The sequence below is a fragment of the Macaca thibetana genome, chromosome 3 (genome assembly GCF_024542745.1).
Source record: "Macaca thibetana thibetana isolate TM-01 chromosome 3, ASM2454274v1, whole genome shotgun sequence".
Lineage (NCBI taxonomy): Eukaryota > Metazoa > Chordata > Mammalia > Primates > Cercopithecidae > Macaca > Macaca thibetana.
This window is the reverse complement of record NC_065580.1, coordinates 162,727,125-162,750,857: the sequence shown is the minus strand read 5'-3', so window position 1 is coordinate 162,750,857 and position 23,733 is coordinate 162,727,125. Positions and strand designations below refer to the sequence as shown.

Genomic DNA, 23,733 nt, shown 5'->3' with positions numbered 1-23,733 from the left:
TGTTCCTAATATGAGAAGGCTTGCCAGGCACCAGGTGGACTTACATTGGAGGACAAGGTCAGGCACAAACCTTTTTCACATGTCTTCCCGCCCCCACCCCAGCCCACTTGGGGCCACCCAAAAAATGATGCCCTGGAGCGTTGGCCTGCCATTAAAAGTGAAGAAATGCTTAATCAAATCACGCCACTTGAAGTGAGTTGAGCTGGAATGAAAAAATTGTGCAGCGCTGCCCGCAATGGAAATTTACCAGGCCAAAGTGGACACCAAATACTCCCAGGTTGTTTTGAAATAGATACGGTTGTGTTCTGTAAAGTTCTGAGATCCGTTTCCAAATATTTGAAAATCTTTCCATTAACTAGGATTGCTTTAGGAGAACACACACACACACACACACACACACACACCTCCCCCACCCCAAAGGCTTATACTGCGTGCATGGAAGAAACAGAAAACTCTAGACACCCCAAATATCTCTTGAAATTGGCAGAGATCCATGAATCCCCTCTGTTGTCCATTGAGACGGCTCTCATTTTTTAAAGTTTATTTGCGTATTCCCCCCTCAAAAATGTCATGACTAACTTTCCATTCATTATCAAAATATTCTTTTGCCACTAATTTCCCTTCTTGGTTAAAATAAACAAAACAGAGTGAATGCTGTTGGCATTGCATCTAGGATGCACTCAGCTGTAAACAAGAGAACATTTTCTTAACGGATCTTGAAAAGTCCTCCCGTGAGAATTTCCTGTGCAGTCTGTCTCTGTTTCTTAACTCCACTTGGCATGGAGGGCAGAGACTCAGCGGCGGCAGGAAAGCGGAGGCTGCCGCAGGCTTGCCAGGGTCCAACGTCTCATCCCCCATGGCCAGGCCCCTGCAATGTACCCGTGGAGTTGTCACATGACGTGGACACCGGGACTGGCCACCATGTGACCTCGGGTGGCCATTTAACATCTTTGGACCTCAGTTTCCTCAGCCATAAAATGAAGCCATTGGATCTGATGACCTCTAAGCTCCGTCCTGTACCAAAACTCTAGGACTCAAATCTAGCAATGTCTAACTAAAACCAAAAAAATGTGGAGAAGATACTTGAAAAAAAAATCTTAAATTTTAGGATTTGTGAATATGCAGTGAAGGGCTCCATGGGGGAGAGAAACATTTCATTTTTAAAAGGTAGAACACAAGAAAAGTAGGGCAGAAAACCAGCTTGTCCAAAGCTTCCTTTCCAACAACACAAACAAGAGCTTGTGACCCCCCAGAATATACCCTGTAAGTGGAGGAGCAGACAGGGCGTGCAAAGCAGGCCTCCTCCACTTCCCGGAGCTGGGGGAGCAGAGTTCCTGGCTCTTTAACTCCTTCTAATCCACAGCCTGATTTGTGTGGCTGCTGCGGGCACTCTGGCATGTGGGGCAGGCCAACAGTCGTTTTTGCAGAAGTTCCCCAGGCCTCCTAGAGAAATGAGGAGAGGTCTGAGGTCTGAGGGTGGGAGTGAGGATGACTCTCAGTGCAAAGAGAGGGCCAAAGGTGTCTGTCTGGGGAGAAACTCACCTGAAAGTGACAAGACGCTGAGTCCTCCCTTGATTAATACGGCCACTGAAAGAGGGGGCACTACCCAGTGTTTCTCAGGGAGTCTCAGGGGTGGTCTCCTGAGGACGCATCCTCCATGGAAGGATGTGAAGCAGGAAGAAGAAATGCTAGTGACAAAGGTGTGACCCTTCAAGGTTGGCCACAAAGAGACATCATCATCTCTGCTGGGGAGACTACCCTGTCTGGAATACTCTCGGGAGGCAGCAGCAGCCCTGTGGCGGAACTTCCTGGAGACCCCTGATGTCATGTAAAGGCCCAAAGTGGGATGGGGAGTGCAGCCACAGCAGTGCGTCCCAACTGCACAGGACCTGGTCAACCCTGGGAATTTGGAAATGGGAAGGGACCTGAGAGGATGGAGGCATGGATTTCTATATTAGTACCAGGAAGAGCCTGGGAGTCAATAACACTGGGAGCTCTCGTAGTCACCCCCTAAATCAGATTGGCTTAGGGAGCTGAAGATGACATTGGCAACACTCTTAACAGCCGCTCCTCAAACATGGCTCCCAGTTCAGGTCAGGAGACCAAGGCTTGGCGGCTGCACCAGTTTCAAGAGGAATGAGATAAACAAGGATGAGACAGTGGTTTCTTCCATACGTCTACATTCATTTCACTTAAAAGACTGTTCTCTATTCTGAGAGGATGTCTTCCCCAATTGTGGCATTAAAAGTGTCCTTTTATGAAATAATGGCAACAGGTGTTAGGTTTAGAAAAAAGGTTTTTATTTGACAAAAGAAATTGGTAAATTTTGCTGAGCCCTATGGCCGATTCTTGTAGTTTTCTCTCCATATTGGCTTTCCCCTTTTTTATTCTAAGAGGAGTTTAAAGGGGTATGTGACCATCCAAAATAAATCTTACAGTTCCCAGGTGTCCCTTGGAGCTCAGTGTGTCCATTTGCCCAAGTTCTGGCCAATGAGATGTTGGCAGAAGTGATGTATACAACTTCTGGGGTGTGTCCTCAAAGGGCAAGGGTCTGTCTGTTCCCTGCCACTTTTCCTCTTCCCAAAGGCTGTAATACAGACGTAGTGGTGAGTTATCTTGACGGTGCAGATGAATGCAATATCCCAGGGGCGGCAGAGCAGCAAGACGTGGGGAGCCTAGGGTCCACTATCAGCCCAGGATGCTTATGGAATGGGAGAGGGAAATAGCCATTGATATTTCATGTCTTTGGAGAGAAAATGAGTCTGCACTTACATGATATTTGCAGAAATAGAGACAGTTGGGATCAACCAGGAATAGAGAGTAGAGGGCGACAAGAACAGTGCCTAGCATGGAGCCTCAAAACCTCCACCATATAATAGTTATAGCTTGGAGGAAGAACCCATAAAGAGACCGAGGAGTGAAGCCAGAGAAACAGGAAGAGAAAACGGTGTGAAGAAGCCAAGGGGAGAAAGTATTTGAGAAATAAGGGAGTGGTCAACCCATTTCTGTGATGCTGAGAGGCCCAGTAAGATGAGGCCCCAAATGTAGCCATTCTGTTTTAAACAGAGATGATTGGAGACTTGGAGACCTTATTAAGAATTGTTTCCTAAAAGTGGTGTAGTGAAAGTCTATGGGAATGGGGTCTGGGGTCAGTGGGAGGTGAGGGAGACACAGGGAGGCCGCAAAGGCAAGAGTAAGAGAGGCTGGGTGCAGTGTCTAATGCCTGTAATGCCAACACATTCTCCCAATGGGTGGGTGGATCACTTGAGCCTAGAAATTCGAGACTAGCCTGGGCAACACGGTGAGACCCCGTCTCTATCAAAGATTCAAAAAACAAAAATTAGCCAGGCTTGGTGGCATGCACCTGTAATCTCAGATACTTGGGAACCTGAGGCGTGAGGATCATCTGAGCCCAGGAGGTTGAAGTTGCAGTAAGCTGTGATCACACAATTGTACTCTCAGCTGGGCAATAGTGCAAGACCCTGCCAAAAAAAGACAGTGAGAGAGGATAGGAGCTGGAGGAAGAGGGAGGTCTTCTGGTCTCTCCTTCCCTTCTCTCCCCTCTCTCTTTTCTTTTTCTTTTCCCTTTCCTTTTTCAAAGATTGCAGCTACGGGGATTTTTATCTATTTATTTATTTTTTTGAGATGGAGTCTTGCTCTGTTGCCCAGGTGGAGAGCAATGGCCCGATCTCGGCTCACTGCAACCTCCGTCTCCCGGGTTCAAGTGATTCTCCTGCCTCAGCCTCCCAAGTAGCTGGGATTACAGGTGTGCACCACCATGCGAGGCTAATTTTTGTATTTTCAGTAAGAGATGGGGTTTTCCCATATTGGCCAGGCTGGTCTTGAACTCCTGACCTCAGGTGATCCGCCCGCCTCAGCCTTCTAAAGTACTGGGATTACAGGCATGAGCCACTGTGCCCGGCTGCAGCTAGGGGGTTTAAATGCTGATGGAGGAGATGGAAGGAACAAGCTAGAGAGGAACTGGTAGCACCAGGCCCTCGAGAAGGCAAGAGGCACAGGGTGCAGAGGGCATCTGTGAAGGAGCTGGCCCTGTCAGCAGGAGGAGGGAGAGTTGGGTGCAAACTCAGGGACATCCGTGTGTAGATTTGGTGGGACAGTTGGTTCTCTTTTCTCAGTACAGTAGAAGACAAGGTTATTTGCTGAATGCGAAGGAAGGAAGGAGTGGTTTTAGGCGTGGTGAGATTGGAGAAGGTTTGAAGGATAAATTGTGCAAAGTAAGAGCCTGTATTGACCAAAGGAGCCCTTTGTGGCTCCGATGACCAGGCAGTCCTGAGGGCATAGCCAAGACGGGTGGCTGTGCAGTTCTGGGATGTCCCTCCAGTGGCGAACTGCTGGCCGATAGCAGGTGTAGAGAAGGTGGATGCTGATGTTCACCCAAGACTGGAATTTTGCTAGATAGGTGAGATGTAAGGACAGAGAGGAAGGGAATGTCTAGTACAGACGGTCTTGACTTACAATGGTTCCACTTATGAGGTTTTGACTTTGCAATGGTGCAAAAGTGATACACATTCAGTAGAAACTGTACTTCTAGTCCCCATACAGCTATTCTGTTTTTCACTTTCAGTGCAGTATTCAATAAATTACAAGATACCCATCACTTTGTTATAAAATAGGTGTTGTGTGACATGATGTTGCCTGACTATAGGCTAATGTGTTTTGCGTACATTGAAGGTAGGCTCAGCTAACCTAGGATGTTTAGCCGGTTAGCTGTATTAAATGCATTTTTGACTTACGATATCATCAACTTAGGATGGGCTTATCAGAATGTAACCCCACCGTAAGTCGAACAGCATCTGTATTTGGAGGAGAGTAATTGAAAGATTGGACCGTTGAATGTAAGCAGGATAAAATGGAAGGTGAAGCGAGTAAAAGTAGTAGATAAGGAATATCTGGGGGATGGTTACTGGACTGAAGGCCTCAGTGGGCATGAGAGAGAGGTTAGGACAGGATCTGTGGTCAGAGAGTGGGGAAATTGGGTTTGAGATTTAGGAGTGAAGGAGCTCTGAGTCTTGGCCAGATCCCAGCAGTGAGCATGGGAGTGGCTGCTAAGGTGGAAGAAGGGAGGTGGTCACTGATCACGGGGGTACAAGGGGCTGAAGGGCCAGGACTTTGGCTGGGCCTTACACAGGGATGCTGAGGCCCAGCATCCTTGAATGGGGTTGGAGAAAGTTGTGAATCATTTGCTAAATATTGGTTAGATGAGGAAAGGTGCTAAGGGAAGTCCAGAAATGTCCTAGACAAGGGCAGTGAAAATCCAGGATTGACCCTAGACCTGGTTGAGCAGATAATTTGCAGGACTGGAATTTCCAGACCACACAGAGAAAAAGTCTGGAAGAGACTCTATGGAGCCAGGAATACAGGAGCCCAACTTCTGGTTCCAAAAGTTTCCATCTGAGAGGGCTGCAACAGATGCAGTATCTCTTGGTCAGCCTGGGGCAGCTCGGTCTCCTCAGCATCTCCTTGTGAGCTTTTAAAATGCACATTCCAGGACCTTACCCAGGCTAATTAAATCTGAAGGTTTAGGGCAAGTACCTGGGCACAGGGCTGTTCCATGGCCTTGGACCTGGGCAGTGGAACTCAGACGGGCCCTGTGCTTGTTTTAATGCTCTGCTGCTGCCATCTTGGAAATCCTTAATGTTTGTTGAATAAGAGACTCTGCATATTCATCTTGTACTTGGCTTTAGAAATTAGGTAGCCAGCCCTGTCTGGGCAGGAGTATCTTTTTAAACATTTCCTCAGGGGATTCTGATGTGAACCAGGGCTGGGAATCACTAAGTTAAGCCAAGAGTTGGAGGGAACAGTTGGTGAGATGGCTGAGATGCAAAGGTAGAGAGTTCGTGATCATGGAGCAAGAATGTGGAGAGCAGCATGGGAGGCAGGCGGGAGAGAGGGATGGCAGATTGAGTCAGGAGGAAGATGGCAGAGGGTGGGATGGCAGAGGATGGATGGGTATGGAATTCCCACTCTAGGTTTCCACTTGGTTCCTTGGAGAAGGATGAGTGCTTGGGCATAAGAGAAGTCTGCTACAGCCTGAAAGGAAGACCCAGTGGTGGGGTGTGGAGCTGGAGATCCTTTGCCTTGAGGTCTTCTGGGGAGTGCATGCATGCAAAGGTGGGCTGGGGCGATGGATAGGAGAGCAGGGCCTTTGCAGGGCTGGGCATGAGTATGAGCAGCCTGGGCACATGGCTTTGGGCTGGTTGTTCTGCATATAGGGGTTGTGTGGTTGGGAGGGTCTCCAGGTCTCCTTGGAGCTGACTCATGATGTTTTGGCTGGAGGACAAGAACTGGGAGCGGCCATTACATAGCTGGGGCATAGAGCAATGTCAGCCTCAAGTGTGGGTAACTTGGAATACTCAGGGAATCTTATCAGGGTTGTGGCATGTCCATGGGAATCCTATTTTTCCCTGGGAGTCCAAGAGGAAGTGAGTGGTACAGAGGAAGCCAGGACAGGGCTCTGAGAAGAGGAGACTCCCCAGAGAAGCGAGCCATAAACACAGGCGCCACAGGGTCATGTATTCATGAAATGTTGGTTGTTTTTCTAAACTATGAGAGATAAGAGGCAGTGAAATCTTCCCTCTGCTTAAGCCCTTTAGTGTAAATATTTCTTTCAAAATCAAGCCAGATGGGACTGGGCCTGGAGCAGCAACCAGGTGCACAGTCGTGTTGCTCCACCTCTGTGGGCTGCCTGATCCAGGTCCCGCCGTGAAGGGACAAGGCTGGACCAGGTGCCTCTGAGACCCCCGAGGCTCCTCCAAGAAGGATGCCTCCATAAGAGCAGAGGAGAAGCTTCCCGAGGGAAATTTCATCTCCTGAGCTTGTAGCTTGTAGGTTGGTCAGGAGAGCAGTAAGCACCATTGTCGCTCTCCCAAACTCAAACATAGCTGAGCAGCAGGAGAGGGTGGCGAAGGATGTCTTCTCCAGGACACCATGCGAAATCAAAGCTAGGAGCAGCTATCCCTCTCCTCCACCCCGACCCTGGATGCTTAAAGTCTTGCACTTCACGGTTCCTCTCTTGCTGAGACTTGCCAGAGCCTGTGAGGCTGCACTTGCTAGAAGAATGTCCACTCACTCCTCACCAACCTTCATACACATTAAAAAGTCACCTTCACTTATTCATTTCCAACATCTGAGTTCCCTTTCACTGCAACCGGCAGGGGACGCCATTCTGGTGCGTTCTTTTCCTGGTAGAAATCTTTGTGCCCTTGCAAAGTTGAGAAGTAGCTCCTTCCTCCTCCCCTGAGTGCATGGGTCCATACAGCTATGTCACGCACCTGTTCACGAGGCACATTCGTCTCCAGCTCTGGGCTGCTCCATGTCACCTGGCATATCGGTTGGCTCTCCCAGCACCTTCTGTAAATGTCAGCGTTGGTTCCTCTGCCTCAGAAGTTTTTTCTCAGACCTCATGATCACATCACTTCATCCCTGGAGGCATTTTCTTATCCAGAATGCCTCCACAGTATCTGTCTCTGGCTGAAGATCAGATATAAGGAGATATAAGGACTCCAGCACCCCCTGTTTTTGGTTGGCTAGTGTCACTTATCTATCTGCAGCCCACGCCCTAAATCAGTGGTCTACAAACCTATCTCACTATGTGACACATTTAGTAAAATGGGGGGCAGGGCTGGGCACAGTGGCTCACGCCTGTAATCCTAGCACTTTGGGAGGTTGAGGTGGGCGGATCACAAGGTCAGGAAATCGAGACCATCCTGGCTAACATGGTGAAACCCTGTCTCTACTAAAAATACAAAAAATTAGCTGGGCGTGGTGGTGGGTACTTGTAGTCCCAGCTACTTGGGAGGCTGAGGCAAGAGAATGGCATGAACCTGGGAGGCGGAGCTTGCAGCCAGCCGAGATCGCACCACTGCACTGCAGCCTGGGCGACAGAGTGAGACTCCACCTCAAAAAAATGTTAGGGGGCACATAGGTTTACTTATCAACTATATATTATGTAAATCATAAGACATACATACAATTGAAACTAAAAGGATGAACAAGATGAAATAAACAATATTTTGAGTGTCATTAATTGTGACAGCTTTGTATTACCATTCGTTAGTACCTGAAGGCATAATATAATTTAGATTTAAGGCTCATTGTTAACGATAAAGGTTATGGGGCCTGGCTCACGCCTGTAATCCCAGCACTTTGGGAGGCCAAGGTGGGCGGATAACGAGGTCAGGGGATCGAGACCATCCTGGCTAACACCGTGAAACCCCGTCTCTCCTAAAAATACAAAAAATGAGCCAGGTGTAGTGGCGGGCGCCTGAAGTCCCAGCTACTCGGGAGGCTGAGGCAGGAGAATGGCGTGAACCGGGGAGGCGGAGCTTACAGTGAGCCCAGATTGCACCACTGCACTCCAGCCTGGGTGACAGAGCGAGACTCCATCTCAAAACAAACAAACAAACAAACAAAACACAAAAAGCAATAAGGGTTATAGACACGCATTTGAAGTAGTCTTCTTGTGAATTTCTGTCTTCTTTTGACTGGCTTCTTGTCAGATCTGAACAGCTCCGTGCATTTTTATTTATTTATTTATTTGAGATAGGGTCTGGCTCTGTCACCCAGGCTGGAATGCAGTGGCACAATCACAGCTCACTGCAGCCTCAACCTGGGCTCAAGCGATCCTCCCACCTCAGCCTCCTCAGTAGCTGGGACCACAGGTGTGTGCCACCATGCCTGACTAATTTTTATTTTTATTTTTGTAGAGACAGGGTCTCACCGTGTTACCCAGGCTGGTCTCAAACTTCTGGGCCCAAACGATGCCCCCACCTCGGCCTCCCAAACTGCCTTGTATGGCCTCAGAGAAGCTTCCCCTGTCTCAGGGTGAGGAGAGAAGTCAGCACTGCCTTTTCTTTTTGCTTTCTGTGGTGGCCAGGTCAGTATAGTCCCCAATCAACTTTTAAAATAGTAATCTACTAAATCTACCCATTCATTGCAAGAGAATTGATTACATTACTATGAGATGGTCTGACCTATAAATCCACTTACCTGCCTGCAGGTAGATTGCTCTGGCCACTCTGACCAGGAGGGGGCTTGTCTGTCCCTCTGGGTGTGGCTGTTCTACTCCCTAAGAGGCTTCAAGTCCTGCATGTGAGGGACTAAGTGAGAGGCCCCACAAGCACCTTTATATAAAATATAGTATATTAGCTTGCAAGGACTGGTCTGTCAAAGTACCACAAACTGGGTGGTGTAAACAACAGAAACATAGTCTCTCCTACTTCTGGAGACCAGAAGTCTGAGATCATGGGTGTCCACTGCGGGGGTTCCTCCTGAGGCTGGGAGGGAGGATCTGTTCCAGGTCCCACTCCCCAGCTTCTGGGGGTTGCTGGCAATCTATGGTACTTGTGCACATGGCTCCCCCACCTCTGCCTTCATCTTCCATGGTCTAGCTCTGTGTGTGTGTGCCCATGTGTGTGGTCCAAATTTCTCCTTTTTGTAAGGACATCAGTTATGTTGAATTAGGTCTCACCCTACCGATCTCATTTGATCATCTCTGTAAAGACTTTATCTCCAAATTAGGTCACACTCTGAGGTACTGGGGGTTGGGATTCCATCATATGCTTTTTAGGGGAATGACATTCAACCTATCACACTCTGTGAAGCTCACTTTTTTCTACTGTCTAGATAAAATAAACAGAAATAGAGGTTCTAATGGCTTCCTTTGGCATCTCCACAGAGAGTGGTCTGTTGCTTCCATGGGGTGTATGTACTTTCCTGTGGAGGCCACTGCCTCATCAGTTCTGGCCTTCCTCCTCTCCTTGTGATCACTCACCCCTAGGTCTCACTGGGAGCGGGGGATGTGGGGTGTTGATACCGTTTGGCTGTGTCCCCACCCAAATCTCATCTCGAATTGTAATCCCCATAATCCCCACGAGTCAAGGGAAGGACCTGGTGGGGGGTAATTGGACCTTGGGGGTGGATCCCCCATGCTATTCTTGTGATAGTGAATGAGTTCTTACGAGATCTGGTGGTGTTAAGTGTTTCGCAGTTCCTCCTTCACATGCTGTCTCTTGCCTGCCACTTGGTAGACGTGCCTGCTTCCCCTTCGACATGATTGTAAGTTTCCTGAGGCCTCCCCAGCCATGCAGAACTGTGAATCAATTAAACCTCTTTCCTTTATAAATTACTCAGTCTTGGGTATTCATTTATAGCAGTGTGAAAATGGACTAATACAGGTGTGGAGTAGACCAGGCCTGTAGGAACTCCACCTGAGTTCTTCAGAAGATTGATTTCATGGGAAACTTCTGGTGTTAGGATAGCCAAGTGAGCCACTGGCTAGCCTCCTCTCTGTCTTATCCCTTGCTCTGAGAAGTATAGTATTATTTCTGAGACCCTCAGAAATAATACTAAAGTTGTGTGTACCACACAACATTTTTTTTCCAGACAGGGTCTCACTCTATCACCCAGGCTGGTGCAGTGGTGTGATGATCATGGCTCACCTGCAGCCTCAACCTCCAGGGCTCAGGTGAGCCTCCCACCTCAGCCTTTCAAGTAGCTGGGACTACAGGTGCACACCACCCTGCCTGGCTAATTTTTGAATTTTCTGTAGAAACAGGGTTTCTTCATGTTGCCCAGGCTTGTCTTGAACTCCTGGGCTCAAGTGATCCACCTGTCTTGTCCTTCCAAAGTAATGGGATTACAGACATGAACCACCATGCCCAGCTCAAGACATAGTTTTAAGTGAACACATAACTGTAAACAAGAAGGGGAAAAAAGGTTTTGCAATTCTTCAAAAAGTTAGCCATGAAATTATCATATTCCACTGATATTGGAATATGAAAATTATCATATTCCAGCTGAAATGATCATATTCAGCTATTCCACTCCTAGGTATATACCCCACATAATTGAAAATGTATTCAAATAAGAAATTGTATATGAATATTCATAACAGCAGTATTCACAATAGCCAAAACGTGAAACAATCCAAATGTCCACCAGTGGAAGGATAAGCAGCATGTGGGATAATCCATATAGTGGAATATTATTCAGCCATAACAAGGCATTAGATACAGATACATGCTACAACATGGATGAACCTTGAAATCATTATGCTAAGTGAGGGAAGCCAGACACAAAAGGTCACGTGTTGTATGATTTCATTATATGAAACATTCGGAAGAGCTCAATCCAGAGACAGAAAGTCAATTTGTGATTGCCAGGGGCTGGGAGGAGGGGAGAATGGGGATTGACTGCTTGATGGGACAGTTTTCTTTCGGGGTACCAAAGATGTTTTGGAACTAGATAGAGGTGGTAGTTGTGCAACATTGTGAATGAACTAAATGCCACTGAATTGGACACTTTAAAATGGCTAATTTTAAGTTGCATAAATTTTACCTGCATTTAAAATATAAAGCAAGAAGGAGAAGTCTTGGAGAATCAGAGACATGGACTCTATAACCAAGAATGGCTTCATATGTGATGGGACTCAATCTCCAAGTTGGTGCCATCTAGCGTAACAAAAGCCCTACAATCAGCCTGGGCAGCCTCCACCAACCTGGTCATGTGAAAATTCTAGCAACGACATGGATTTTAAAACAAAAACAAAAACAAATGGCTTGATGTTGTCTGCTGTTCAGAGCTCCAGGACAATGTCAACATATTAATAACCACAATTTACAAGACCCCTTCCTGTCTTTTCTGTGTCACTTCCAACCTTCAAATCTTGTATTTTAAGTTCCTCCTGTTTTCTCTGGAATGCAGTTAATTGACTTGGAATGACTATAATCTCCGGTAGAGAATAACATGCTTACTGGGTCAATAGCTCTTTCTCAAAAGAGCTTCACAAAGCAGATTATGTGTGAATTCAGAGAATGCTCTTTGGTGCCAAGCTGTGTTGGATTTGAAATGTCCTGTCAAGTTTCAGATTCACAGCTTGACATTTATATGGTTATTTATGTCACTTATTAACTGTGGTGTGTTTGTGGCAATCTAGTTATGATTGCCCTCCTAGCTTGTGAATAGCAAGAAGAGATTGCTTTGTGACAAGAGGTCACCCTGCGATGTTCTGTTGAACACAACTTGGGGAGGATGGGGATCGAAAGCACTGATGGCTTTGTCATGTATTCTTTTTGCTCTGTGATGTTCTAGAAGCTTTTGCCCCAAGAACACTGGTTGCCAGGTATTCTGCTGCTCTGGGTCCAGGAAGAGGCAGGAAGAAGCTTCTGAAGCTGCTTCAGGTGCATGGTCTTGAACAGCCTTTGTTTCTAGGAGATGCGGAGGCACTCAGAGAAAAGCCCAGGATTTCTTTAAAGTGGTTTGGAGATTTGGCCTGAGTAGGGGATTGTGGAGAGCCAATATTCTGCTTTTGGAGAAATTTGTCTTAATTTTTTGACATTCTGGCATTAAAAACAAAGATATTAAACTGTGATTTTTAGCTTTTGCCTGAAGTGCAGGGGTAATGCTTTGTGCTGGTGGGTGCGTCCTCTCTAATGCAGACCTGGAATGAAATGAACTCACATTCCAAGGCTTCTGGTTATAATGTTTGCCCTCCCTCCACCTTCCCCACCCTGTGGAGCTTTACGGTGAAATGGGTTGTGAATGGCAGACTTGGTAGGATGAGGGAGAGGCTGGGGAAACAGAAGAGAAGAGCTTTGGGTTCAGCTCAGAACCAAATCTACTGGGTTCCTCCAGTTTCAGATGAGGTTCTTAAGAGGGCACTCCATCCTAACACTTCCAGAAGAACCAGAAAAAGTTTTTAAAAGCCTATCTGGGCCAGGCATGGTGGCTCATACCTGTAATCCCAGCATTTTGGGAGGCTGAAGCAGGCGGATCATGAGGTCAGGAGATTGAGACCATCCTGTCAAACATGGTGAAACCCCATCTCTACTAAAAATCCAAAAAGTTAGCCGGGTATGGTGGCAGGTGCCTGTAGTCCCAGCTACTCGGGAGGCTGAGGCAGGAGAATTGTTTGAACTCAGGAGGTGGAGGTTGCAGTGAGCCAAGATTGTGCCACTGCACTTCAGCCTGGGCAACACAGCAAGACTCTGTCTCAATTAAAAAAAAAAAAGCCTATCTGTGCTCCTATCAAACTACTAATGACATTCTTCACAGAATATGAAAAAACAATTTAAAAATTCATTTGAAACCAAAAAAGAAAATAGCCAAGGGAATCCTAAGCAAAAAGAACAAAGCTGGATGCATCATGTTACCCAACTTCAAATTATATTACAAGGCTATAGTAACCTAAACAGCATGGTACTGGTACAAAAACAGACACATAGACCAATGGAACAGAACAGAGACCCCAGAAATAAGGCCACACATCCACAACAATCTAATCTTTGACAAAGTTGACAAAAACAAGCAATGAAGACTCCCTATTCAATAAATGGTACTGAGAGAACCGGCTAATCATATGCAGAAGGTTGAAACTGGATCCCTTCCTTACACCATATACAAAAATTGACTCAAGATGGATTAAAGACTTAACTGTAAAAACCTAAAACTATAAAAGCCCTAGAAGATAATCTAAGAAATATCATTCTGGACATAGAAACTGGCAAAGATTTCATGACAAAGACACCAAAAGCAATTGCAACAAAAACAAAAATTGACAAACAGGACCCAATTAAATTTAATAGCTTCTGCACAGCAAAAAAAGCTATCAACAGAATAAACAGACAACCTACAGACTGGGAGAAAATATTTGCAAACTATGCATCTGACAAAAGTCTAATAGCCAGCATCTATATGGAACTTAGACAAATTTACAAGCAAAAAACAAACAGCCCTATTAAACAGTGGGAAAATAACACGAACAAACACTTTTCAAAAGAAGAGATACATGCGGTCCACAAGCATATGAGAGAGAGCTCAATGTCGCTGATCATTAGAGAAATGCGAATCAAAACCATAATGAGATACCATCTCGCACCAGTAGAATGGCTACTATTAAAAAGTCAGAAAATAACAGATGCTGGCGAGGTTGTGGAGAAAAGAAAATGCTTATACAGTGCTGTTGGGAGTGTAAATTAGTTCAACCACTGTGGCAAGTGGTGTGGTGGTTCTTCAAAGAACCTGAAACCAGAATTACCATTTGACTGGCCATCCCATTACTGGGTATATACCCGAAGGAACGTAAATCATTCTATCATAAAGACACGTGCATGTGTATGTTCATTGCAGCACTATTCACAATAGCAAAGACATGGAATCAATCTAAATGCCCATCAATGGTAGACTGGATAAAGAAAATGTGGTACATATACACCATGGAATATTACACAGCCATAAAAAGAATGAGACCATGTCCTTTGCAGCAACATGGATGGAGCTAGAGGCCATTATCCTCAGCAAACTAATGCAGGAACAGAAAACCCAGTACTGCACATTCTCACCTATATGTGGGAGGTAAACAGTGAGAACACGTGGACACAAAGAGGGGAACAATAGACACTGGGGCCTACTTGAGGGTGGAGGGTGGGAGGAGGGAGAGGATCAGAAAAAATATCCATTGGGTACCATGCTTATTACCTGAGTGATGAAATAATCTCTCCACCAACCCCTGTGACACACAGTTTGCCTATGTAACAAAACTGCACATGTACCCCTGAACCAAAAATAAAAGTTATGATTAAGCTAAAAATAAAGAATAAGCTTGTCTGAAAAGAAATACCACATTGAGCTGCAAGACACTCAGTAAAAGGATGATCCCCAACCCTCGCCCTCGCTGCTGGTTGGGAATGGATTGTCTCACACCCATCTGATTACACCCTGGTGACACTGTCCTCCTCTTGACCCTCAGGACTTCAGAATCACTCAGTGTTTTGGGGCAGAGAAACTTATTCACATTTTACCACCTTCTTGGAAAGTGACCTCTACTGCTGGTTTCCACTTTTAGAAAATCTAATTGAGGGCTGATTGACCCTTTCCCTTCCCCAAACTATCTTCAGCTCTTGCTTTGCTTAAGTTAGAATGCCATTTTCCACAGACCTGTTGCTTTGCAACTGGGTGAGAATTTTGGCCCAGGCTACTTGAATCAGTGACTACGTATCTATCCCAAGTCTCTGAGACTCCACTGGCATTCTGTCAGGCAGAGGAGTTTCTTAAGGGAAAACAGATGAGAAAAAGTTAAGTGAAGACCCACACAAATATGTCAAATTGACTTTTTTTTATCAGCCGGTAGCTCACGCCTGTAATCCCAGCACTTTGGGAGGCCAAGATGGGCAGATCACAAGGTCAGGAGTTCAAGACCAGCCTGACCAACATGGTGAAACCCCATCTCTACTAAAGATACAAAAATTAGCCAGGTGTGGTGGTGTTTACCTGTAATCCCAGCTACTGGGGAGGCTGAGGCAGGAGAATCATTTGAACCCTGGAGGCGGAGGTTGCAGTGAGCCGAGATCGCACCACTGCATTCCAGCCTGGGCAACAGGGCGAGATTCCGTCTCAGGGAAAAAAAAAAAAAAGAAAAAAAATTCTATTTCAGAGTCTCATTCTGTCGCCCAGGTTGCAGTGCAGTGGCATGATCTCAGCTTATTGCAACCTTTGCCCCACTGGGTTCAAGCGATTCTCGTGTCTCAGCCTCCTGAGTAACTGGGATTACAGGCATGAGCCTCTGCACTCGGCTGACTTTTGGCAAAGATAAAAAAGCTCCTCAGAGAAGGAAAGATGGCCTTTTCAACAATCATGCTGGAACAATTTATACCCCTCTGCAAAAAAATGGATCTTGACCTAAATCTCACACATTAGACAAAAATTAACTCCAAATATATCATGAACTTAAGTTTAAAATATAAAATTTTAGGGAACTATAAGAGGAAGTTATGGGGATGTAGTGATCGATGACATGTTCCTAGACTTGATACCAGAAGCATGATCCATAAAAGAAAAAATTGATAAATTTTACCTCCTTAAAATTCAAAAAAATTTAAAAACATTTGCTCTGAGAACGATCCCATGAAGAGAATGAAAAGACAAACTATCTCCTGAGAAAAAATATTTGCAAACCACATATGTTAGTCTGTTTTGCATAGCTATAAAGGAATACCTAAGGCTGGGTAATTCGTAAAGAAAAGAGATTTACTTTGGCTCATGGTTCTGCAGACTGTACAAGAAGCACGGTGCTGGCATTTGCTTCTGAGAGGCCTCAGGAAGCTTCCAATCATGGCAGAAGGCAAAGGGGGAGTAGGCGTGTCACATGGCAAGAGAAGGAGCAAGAGAGAGAGAGGAGGAGGTACTAGACTTTTTTAAACAATCAATGCTCACAGGAACCAATAGAATGAGAACTCATTCATTACTATGGGGAGGGCATCAAGTCATTTATGAGGGATCTGCTTCCAGGACCCAAACGATCCCACCAGGCCCCATCTTTAACTCTGGGGACCCCCTCCCTTCCCCTCCTCTCCCCTCCCCTCCCCTCCCCTTTCCTTTCCTTTCCTTTTTTTTTTTTTTTTTTGAGAAAGAGTCTTGCTCTGCCACCCAGGCTGAAGTGCGGTGGTGCATTCTCAGCTCACTGCAATCTCTGCCTCCTGGGTTCAAGCAATTCTCCTGCCTCAGCCTTCCGAGTAGCTGGAATTACAGGTGTGTGCCACCACATCGAGCTAATTTTTTGTATTTTTTTTTTAGTAAAGACGGGGTTTCACCATGTTGACCAGGCTGGTCTCAAACTCCTAACCTCAAGTGATCCGCCTGCCTTGGCTTCCCAAAGTTTTTGTTGTGAAGCTCCCAATCCACCCTGGGAGCAAGTGGAAGGGAGCCCAGAAACAATGGGGTCTACAACTCTTCCTGTCTCACCTGGCCCAGTGGTTCTTAGCCCTGGCTACACATTAGAATCACTGGGGAAGCTTTGAAAAAGCTTACAGGCGTGAGCCGCCATGCCCCATCGATTACATTTCAACATAAGATTTGGAGGGGACAAACATCCAAACCATATCACTACATATTAGACAAAAGACTTGTATAGATTGTATAAAGAATTCTCAAGACTCAGCAGTGAAAAACCCCCAAAATCCAATTAGAAAATTGGGGAAAGACATGAACAAAACTTTTCGTTGAAGAGAATATGCAGAAGCACATGAAAAGGTACCCAACATCGTTAGCCATTAGGGAAATGCAAATTTAAACCACAATGAGATATCACTGCACACCTATCTGAATGGTTAGTGATAACATCTGGTGCAGGCAATGATATGGAGAAACTGGATCACTCACACCTTGCTGACAGGGATGTAAATGGTACAGTCCCTCTGGAATAGTTTGACAGTTTCTTACAGAACTAAACATGTGCTTGCCATATGACTCAGCATTTGCACCCGTGAACATTTATCCCAGAGAAATGAAACCCTACGTTTAACACAAAAACACAAAAACACCTTTACAAAAATATTCCAAGCAGCTCTACTTGTAAGAACCAGAACCCGGAAACAATCTCAATGTCCTGGGGTGAGTGAATAGTTAAACAGCCTGTGGTCCATCCATACTAGTGTCAATTTCTCCAGGGTGACATTGCACTATAGTTGTGCAAGAGGGTGCAGTTGTTGAGAGAAGCTGGGGGAAGGGGTCTTCCTGAACTATTTCCTACAACTGCATATGAATCTATAGTTATCTCAAATAAAAAGCTTTTTAAAAGTCAAGCAATTGTAGGCCGGGCACAGTGGCTCACGCCTGTAATCCCAGCACTCTGGGAGGCCAAAGCGGATGGATCACAAGGTCAGGAGTTTGAGACCAGCCTGGCCAATATGGTGAAACCCCGTCCCTACTAAAAATACATAAATTAGCCCGTTGTGGTGGTGGGCGCCTGTCATCCCAACTACTCTGGAGGCTGAGGCAGGAGAATCACTTGAACCTGGGAGGTGGAGGTTGCAGTGAGCCGAGATGGTGCCACTATACTTTAGCCTGGGTGACAGGGCAAGACTCCATCTCAAAAAAAAAAAAAAAAAAAAAAAAGTCAAGCAATTGTAGATACTGAGGGCAGCGACCCCAGCACTGGGCTTTTTAAGTCCCTGTGGTGCTGGGAGCTGAGGAAAATGGAACCTTTGGTTGAAAATGGAATTAATGAGAACACTACCTCTTACCACATGATCTAGCTATCGTGCTCTGTGGTATTTACATAAATAAACTGAAAACTTATGTCCATGCAAAAACCTGCACACAGTTTATAGCAGTTTTGTTCATAATAGCTGAGACTTGGAAGCAACCAAGATGCCCTTCAGCAGGGGAATGGATAAACAAACTATACATCCTGGCCATGAAATATGACTCAGTGCTAAAAAGAAATCAGCTACCAAACCGTGAAACGACATGGAAGAACCTGAAATGCATGGTGCCACGTGAAAGAAACCAATCTGAAAAGGCTATCTACAGTCATGCACTGTATAGCAATGTTTCGGTTGATGACCGACCGCATACATAATGGTGATCCCATAAGACTATAATACTATATATTTACTGTACCCTTTCTATGTTTAGATACACAAATCCCATGGTGTGACAATTGCGGGCAGTATTCCCTGCTGTAATATGTTGTACAGGTTTGGAGCCTAGGAGCGATAGGCTATGTACCATACAGCCTAGGTGTGGTGTAGGTTATGCCTCTAGGTTTGTGTAAGTACACTGTATGATGTTCACACAACTACATCACCTAATGGCTGATTTCTCACAATGTTTGTCTGTCATTAATAAATGCATGACTCTCCTGTATGATTCCAACTATATGACATTCTGGATGAGGCAAAACTATGGGAACAGTAAAAAGATGAGTGGTTGCCAGAGGTTGGCTGGGAAAGGAGGGGTGAATAGGTGGAGCACAGAGGCTTTTTAGGGCAGTGGAACTACTTTGTATGACAGTACAATGGTGGATCCATGTCATGCATTTGTTCAAACCCTCAGAATGTACGACACCAAGAGGGAACCCTGATGTAAACCTGGACATTGGGTGATAGTGATGTGTCAGCGTAGCTTCACTGATTGTAGCAAATGTCCCACTCTGGTGTGGGATGTCTACAGTTGGGGAGTCTGTGCCTGTGTCGGGGCAGGGAATATATAGGAATTCTTGGCACCTTCCACTGAAGTTTGCTGTGAACCTAACACTGCCCTAAAAAAGAAAGTCCATTTGAAAATAATATTGATTGCTTCTCAGCCTTTTGGCTAAGATCAATTATAAAAATAATATTAGCAAACCTCCATTAATATTTTTCCACAGGTCAAGGTGCTTTTAAGAACATTTTCTCCTGTAAGCCTCATGACCATCCTCTGGGGTGGGTGGAAGGTGGAGCATGTTAAATGATGGTGAGTGCTGTGTGCAGAGTACATGCAGCAAAGGCCTAGGGAAGAAGTGTGCCTCGCATCCTCTCACTTTTATAGACGGCAGGAGGAACCCATGTGGTCAAGGACACACTTTTCCTTCAAGGATAGGGATAAGGCGAGGGTGGGGATTGGGGTTCACCAGTGGAATGAGCTGGGGGTGGGTGTTGAGGCTCCAGCCCAGACAAGCTAGATAGAGGCAAGGAAAAAAGGTGTGTGGTCCAAGCATGATGGTAGGACCAGGTCAGGGAAGTGCTACGTACCAGCTGGGTCACTGGCTGCCACAGCTTAGCATGTCAGTGGGACACCACTGTCATGACAAGGAAGGGAGAGGAGGAAGGCAGAAAGAAGGCCAGGAATGGGGTCCAGTAAAGGACATTTTGGATCTCAAAATGGAAGGGGTATGAGTCTGAAATCTGGGATGGATCCAGTAATAAACCCAAAGTGCTGATTTATGTTGGGAATTTATATGTAGTCAGAAAATGGGAGAGGACACGGTGGAAGCGATTTTTCTTGGTGCCATGACTAGGTCCCATGATTGCTGGCTTTCCTCCTTTATGCCTTCTGAAGTTATCTCTTTACCAAGCATTTGTGCTGGGCACATGGTTGGGTACATAGGCATTCCTGCTCCAAGCTTGGTGGAGAAAGCTGTCTTCTTCTTGTGGTCTCCTGGGGAAACCACTTGGTCCTCTCTTGCCGAGGAGAGAGGGGCTGGGATTTTGGGAGCCTTCAGAGGCCACCTTGGTGCTTCCAGGTGTGAGGCCACTTCTGGACAAGAAGCACACAAAAATTGTGAAGTAGAGCCTGGGCTTGGCTCTTTCTTGGATATTTTAGACCAAAGGGAATTCACGGGAAACCTGAAAATTGGGGGAAGTGAAGAAGAAAATGAACTGCAGATGGGGCAGAAGATTCTAGAGCCTCAGGGGCTAACTAGTGCTGCTGCTTTGGTACAAGGAACAAAATGTTTGGAAAGAGCCAGGCAGGGAGTGCTTTATCCTCCACATCCTCCTTTTGTGAGCAGCTCCCCTGACCCCATCCGAGATGACCAGGGATACCCTCTTCCTATGCAGTGTGGCAGCAGAGTCCCACTCTTCTGCAGACTGTAATGATGTTTCCTTATGAGGACAATTACAGTGATTTGAGAGCAAGCAATGGCAGTCTAAGTACCTGTGGTTGTCTAATTCCTCATAACGGGACCAAAGGCTTGGATTTCCTTGACATCCTTGGAGATCTGGTGTGGTCAGCAGAGGTGTTGACTTGGGCCATGTGGCACAGGTGGCCAAGGGGCCAGTGCTCCTGCCTCCTGGGGCATCCCAGTCCATCTCAGCTTTGGGGGATCCCAAGGTTGACCTCATCCTTACTAGTGACTGAATCCAGAGGTTAAGAAAGGAAAAATGCTGATGCTTACTGGAAAGAGATGAAGGAGGTTTGCCCTAGTGGCAGCTCTGTTTGGAACTTGAGGAAGTCAGATTGGACGCCCCTGGGAAGCAAGCCCCCCCAACTCTGGGGATGAGGAGCCACTCATCTTGGTGATCTACTGCATTCGGGTGACCTTTAATCACTGCAGGTAATGGCCCATGGCCTGTCTTTCTCTCCCTGCTGATCACGGGCTCCAGGAGGGCAGATCAGGTCCCCTTCACTGGGTCCTCTCTAGTGAAACTCAGCTGTGCCAGGCTGACGGGCTCAGCTTTTTGGCCCTTGTTATGATGCACTGAAACCCAAGACAGTTGGTGAACTTAATTAGAGCCAGAGGCTCTTACCTATCTGCATCTGCTGCCTTTAATCCTAAATGAAGATGTTTTAAAAATCCCTAGACATTTTGCTTTTGCATTTCCGATTTCATTTTATTTTAAACTTTTTAGTTTGAAAATTTTCAAGCCTGCTGAAAAGTTGCAAGAATAGTGCAATGGACATCTGCCTGCTCCTGACCTGCACTTACCAATGGTGAACACTGCCACATGAGTCTCTAGCTCTTTCCATATGGAAACTTATTACTATAATTTACTGAACCATTTGAGAATAAGTTGCAAACACCATGATCCTTCATTCTCTAAACACTAAGATGAAGAACACTCATTTTCATGATCACAACACAATTATTACATTCAGAAATTTCAACACTAACACAGTACTAATCTGTAATATGCAATCCAAGTTCATATTTGACCAATGTCCCAAAAATGTCCTTTATAGTAATTTTCTTTTCTGGTCCCAAGTAAAGACCTTTTATCCTTAGTGTCAACAATTGTTGAAAAGGTGGATTTGGCTACATGCACATTCACGCACCTGCGTGCACACACACCCATAAACACATGGTTTTAGTTTATTTACTCATTTATTTTTTGGTGACAAGCAACCTCCCGTGCTGCTGCAGTCTTCTAAACACTCTCTGGGCTTATTCTTCTCGGTGCTGGAGAAAAAGACTCAAGGGCTCTGTCTCATCTTGTGTGGTGGGAGGAGGAAGGGAGGATGAATTCAAACAGGATTTGAGGCCTGGCCCCAGTTTTCCTGCAAGGATATTCTGCTCTTGAATTATCAATGGGATTCAGGGAGCTTTTGCTTTTAATTTACCATCATCCATGTATAGAATCAGAGAACACGGAGCTGAAGGAGTCCACAGAGGTCACCTGCTGCTCATCTTTCCTCCTCATTCGACAGAGAAGAAAACTGGAGTTCAGGGAGGTGCTGTGACTTTGCCAAGCTTACTTAGACAGTGCTGATATTTTTTTGAGGTGTCCACCTGTTTTTCAGACACCCAAATCTGGGAAACAGGGATCACAGAGAGAGAGAGAGTGGTCACCAGAGAGAATGAGAACCAGTGGCATGAACATGCTTCTTGAAAGATGAAGAGGCAAAACTTTGGGTGCCATGTTGCCCCTGTGACTTGTAGCTGCAGGGGAGCCGGGTGTCAGGCTTGCTACCTCTGAGGGGTGAGGGGCCAGGCTGAGGTGGTTCCCGGGTTCTTGGTGCTTTCAGGGGAGCCCAGGCAGGCAGAGGGCTGTGAGACTGTCTACGCTTCTTGTCTGTTCCAGTTCCTAACCACTCTGGGTTTTGATGTCCTACTTTGGCTTGGAGTCCACCATGAAGAATTGGCCATAACCTGCTCTTCTTGCTTTTGAACTCACCAAGGGATGAGACACTTGCTCAGAGTGAATGAAAAGTCATATTTAAAATAATCCTTTCTTAAGTCATACCCAATCTTACTTCATACAATGTGGATCTTACAGGACTCAACAATTAGTCAAAAAGTCATGAGCTAACAAAACAGGAGCTTTCTGCCAAGAACCCCAGTGCTGCAGGTTTTGGGGTTGGAATCAGTTGCTTGATTTATAGAGATCCCATCCACTGGGAATGCAGAACCATGTGCCAGAGTGGTGGAGCATCATTCCTCCTGAAGATGGCTTGGAGGAAAGCCTGTCTAAGCTGCATCTGTTTTGCAGATTAAGAGAGACACACACAAAACAAACTATTGTGTCCCTGCACTTCCATGGCCCGTGACGGCCCAAGCAAAGCTGTGATGGCTGAGCGTTAACATGCAGTGAATGGAACTTAGCCATCTTTGGAAAAAGTCTTTTTTGTTTTGAAAAATATTTGAACACCATATTCAAAAGTTCATGACTACCGAGAGGCAATTTTGGGCAAATAATCAGCCCCGATCCGCTTTTCAGGATAGATTTTCTGTTTTAATTTCCAACAACAAACAGCATGATCAGAATATGGACATGTATTGAGAGTTTTCTATGTGCCAGACACTATTCTAAAGAAAGACACTATTTCTTTCTTTAGAAAGAAAACCTATTGTTTTCTTCAATCCTCAGCACAATCCTATGAAATAAGTTCCCATTTACAGATGAGGAAACCAAGGCTGAGAGAAGAGGTTAAGTAACTTGGCTAAGGTCACACAATAATGAAACAGCAAAGTCAGATTCAAATACAGGTAGTCTGGTGCCCGAATACACACTGTTAACCACTATTCTGTATGTTTTCTTAACAAATTCATCATTCTGTTTTGAGTGAGTGAGTGTTAGAGGTGGGATGTGCCTGGAATGCAGATTCCTAGGTGATTCTTCTTGTGTGTAGATCTGATATGATTTTGCCAACTTCCTAACCCAATGTGGGGCATTTAGGTCACAGGACTGGATCTGTAGTGTGTTTTTGAGCCCTGGTAGGTGGTGTGGCCTCTGGTTGAGATATCAGCACTGCTTCATTTACCAAGTGAATATTGGGGAGGAGAGTGGTAGGTAGCCTCCAAAATGGCCCCTAGTGATCCCCAGGTCTTGGTATTTATGTGCTGTGTAATCCCTTCTCCTTCAATGTCAGCTGGACTTAGTGACTTGCTTCTAACACATGGAATGGGGCAAAAATGATGGAATGCCACTGCCAAAATGGACTTATAAAAAGACAGTGCTGGCTGGGTGTGGTGGCTCATGCCTGTAATCCCAGTACTTTGGGAGGCTGAAGTGGGCG

The 23,733-nt window shown here is 45.7% G+C and overlaps 2 protein-coding genes across 29 annotated transcripts in view; one reads left to right on the top strand and one right to left on the bottom strand.

The window, feature by feature from the left end:
* ATP5PO (ATP synthase peripheral stalk subunit OSCP) overlaps positions 1-23,733 on the bottom strand; it is a 1,173,690-nt gene that overhangs the window by 305,675 nt on the left and 844,282 nt on the right. The window contains exon 1 of one of the 23 annotated variants that reach the window (XM_050784673.1): positions 23,535-23,538. The exons of 20 other annotated variants lie outside the window; for them this stretch is intronic. The gene's annotated coding sequence lies outside the window, so the exon portion shown is untranslated. Of the gene's footprint in view, positions 1-9,942; positions 9,947-10,858; positions 10,863-23,534; positions 23,539-23,733 lie in introns of those variants that run through there. 2 more of the 23 variants (XM_050784694.1, XM_050784676.1) reach the window with 2 other exon arrangements.
* MRPS6 (mitochondrial ribosomal protein S6) overlaps positions 1-23,733 on the top strand; it is a 519,933-nt gene that overhangs the window by 366,572 nt on the left and 129,628 nt on the right. The gene's annotated exons all lie outside the window — the stretch shown is intronic.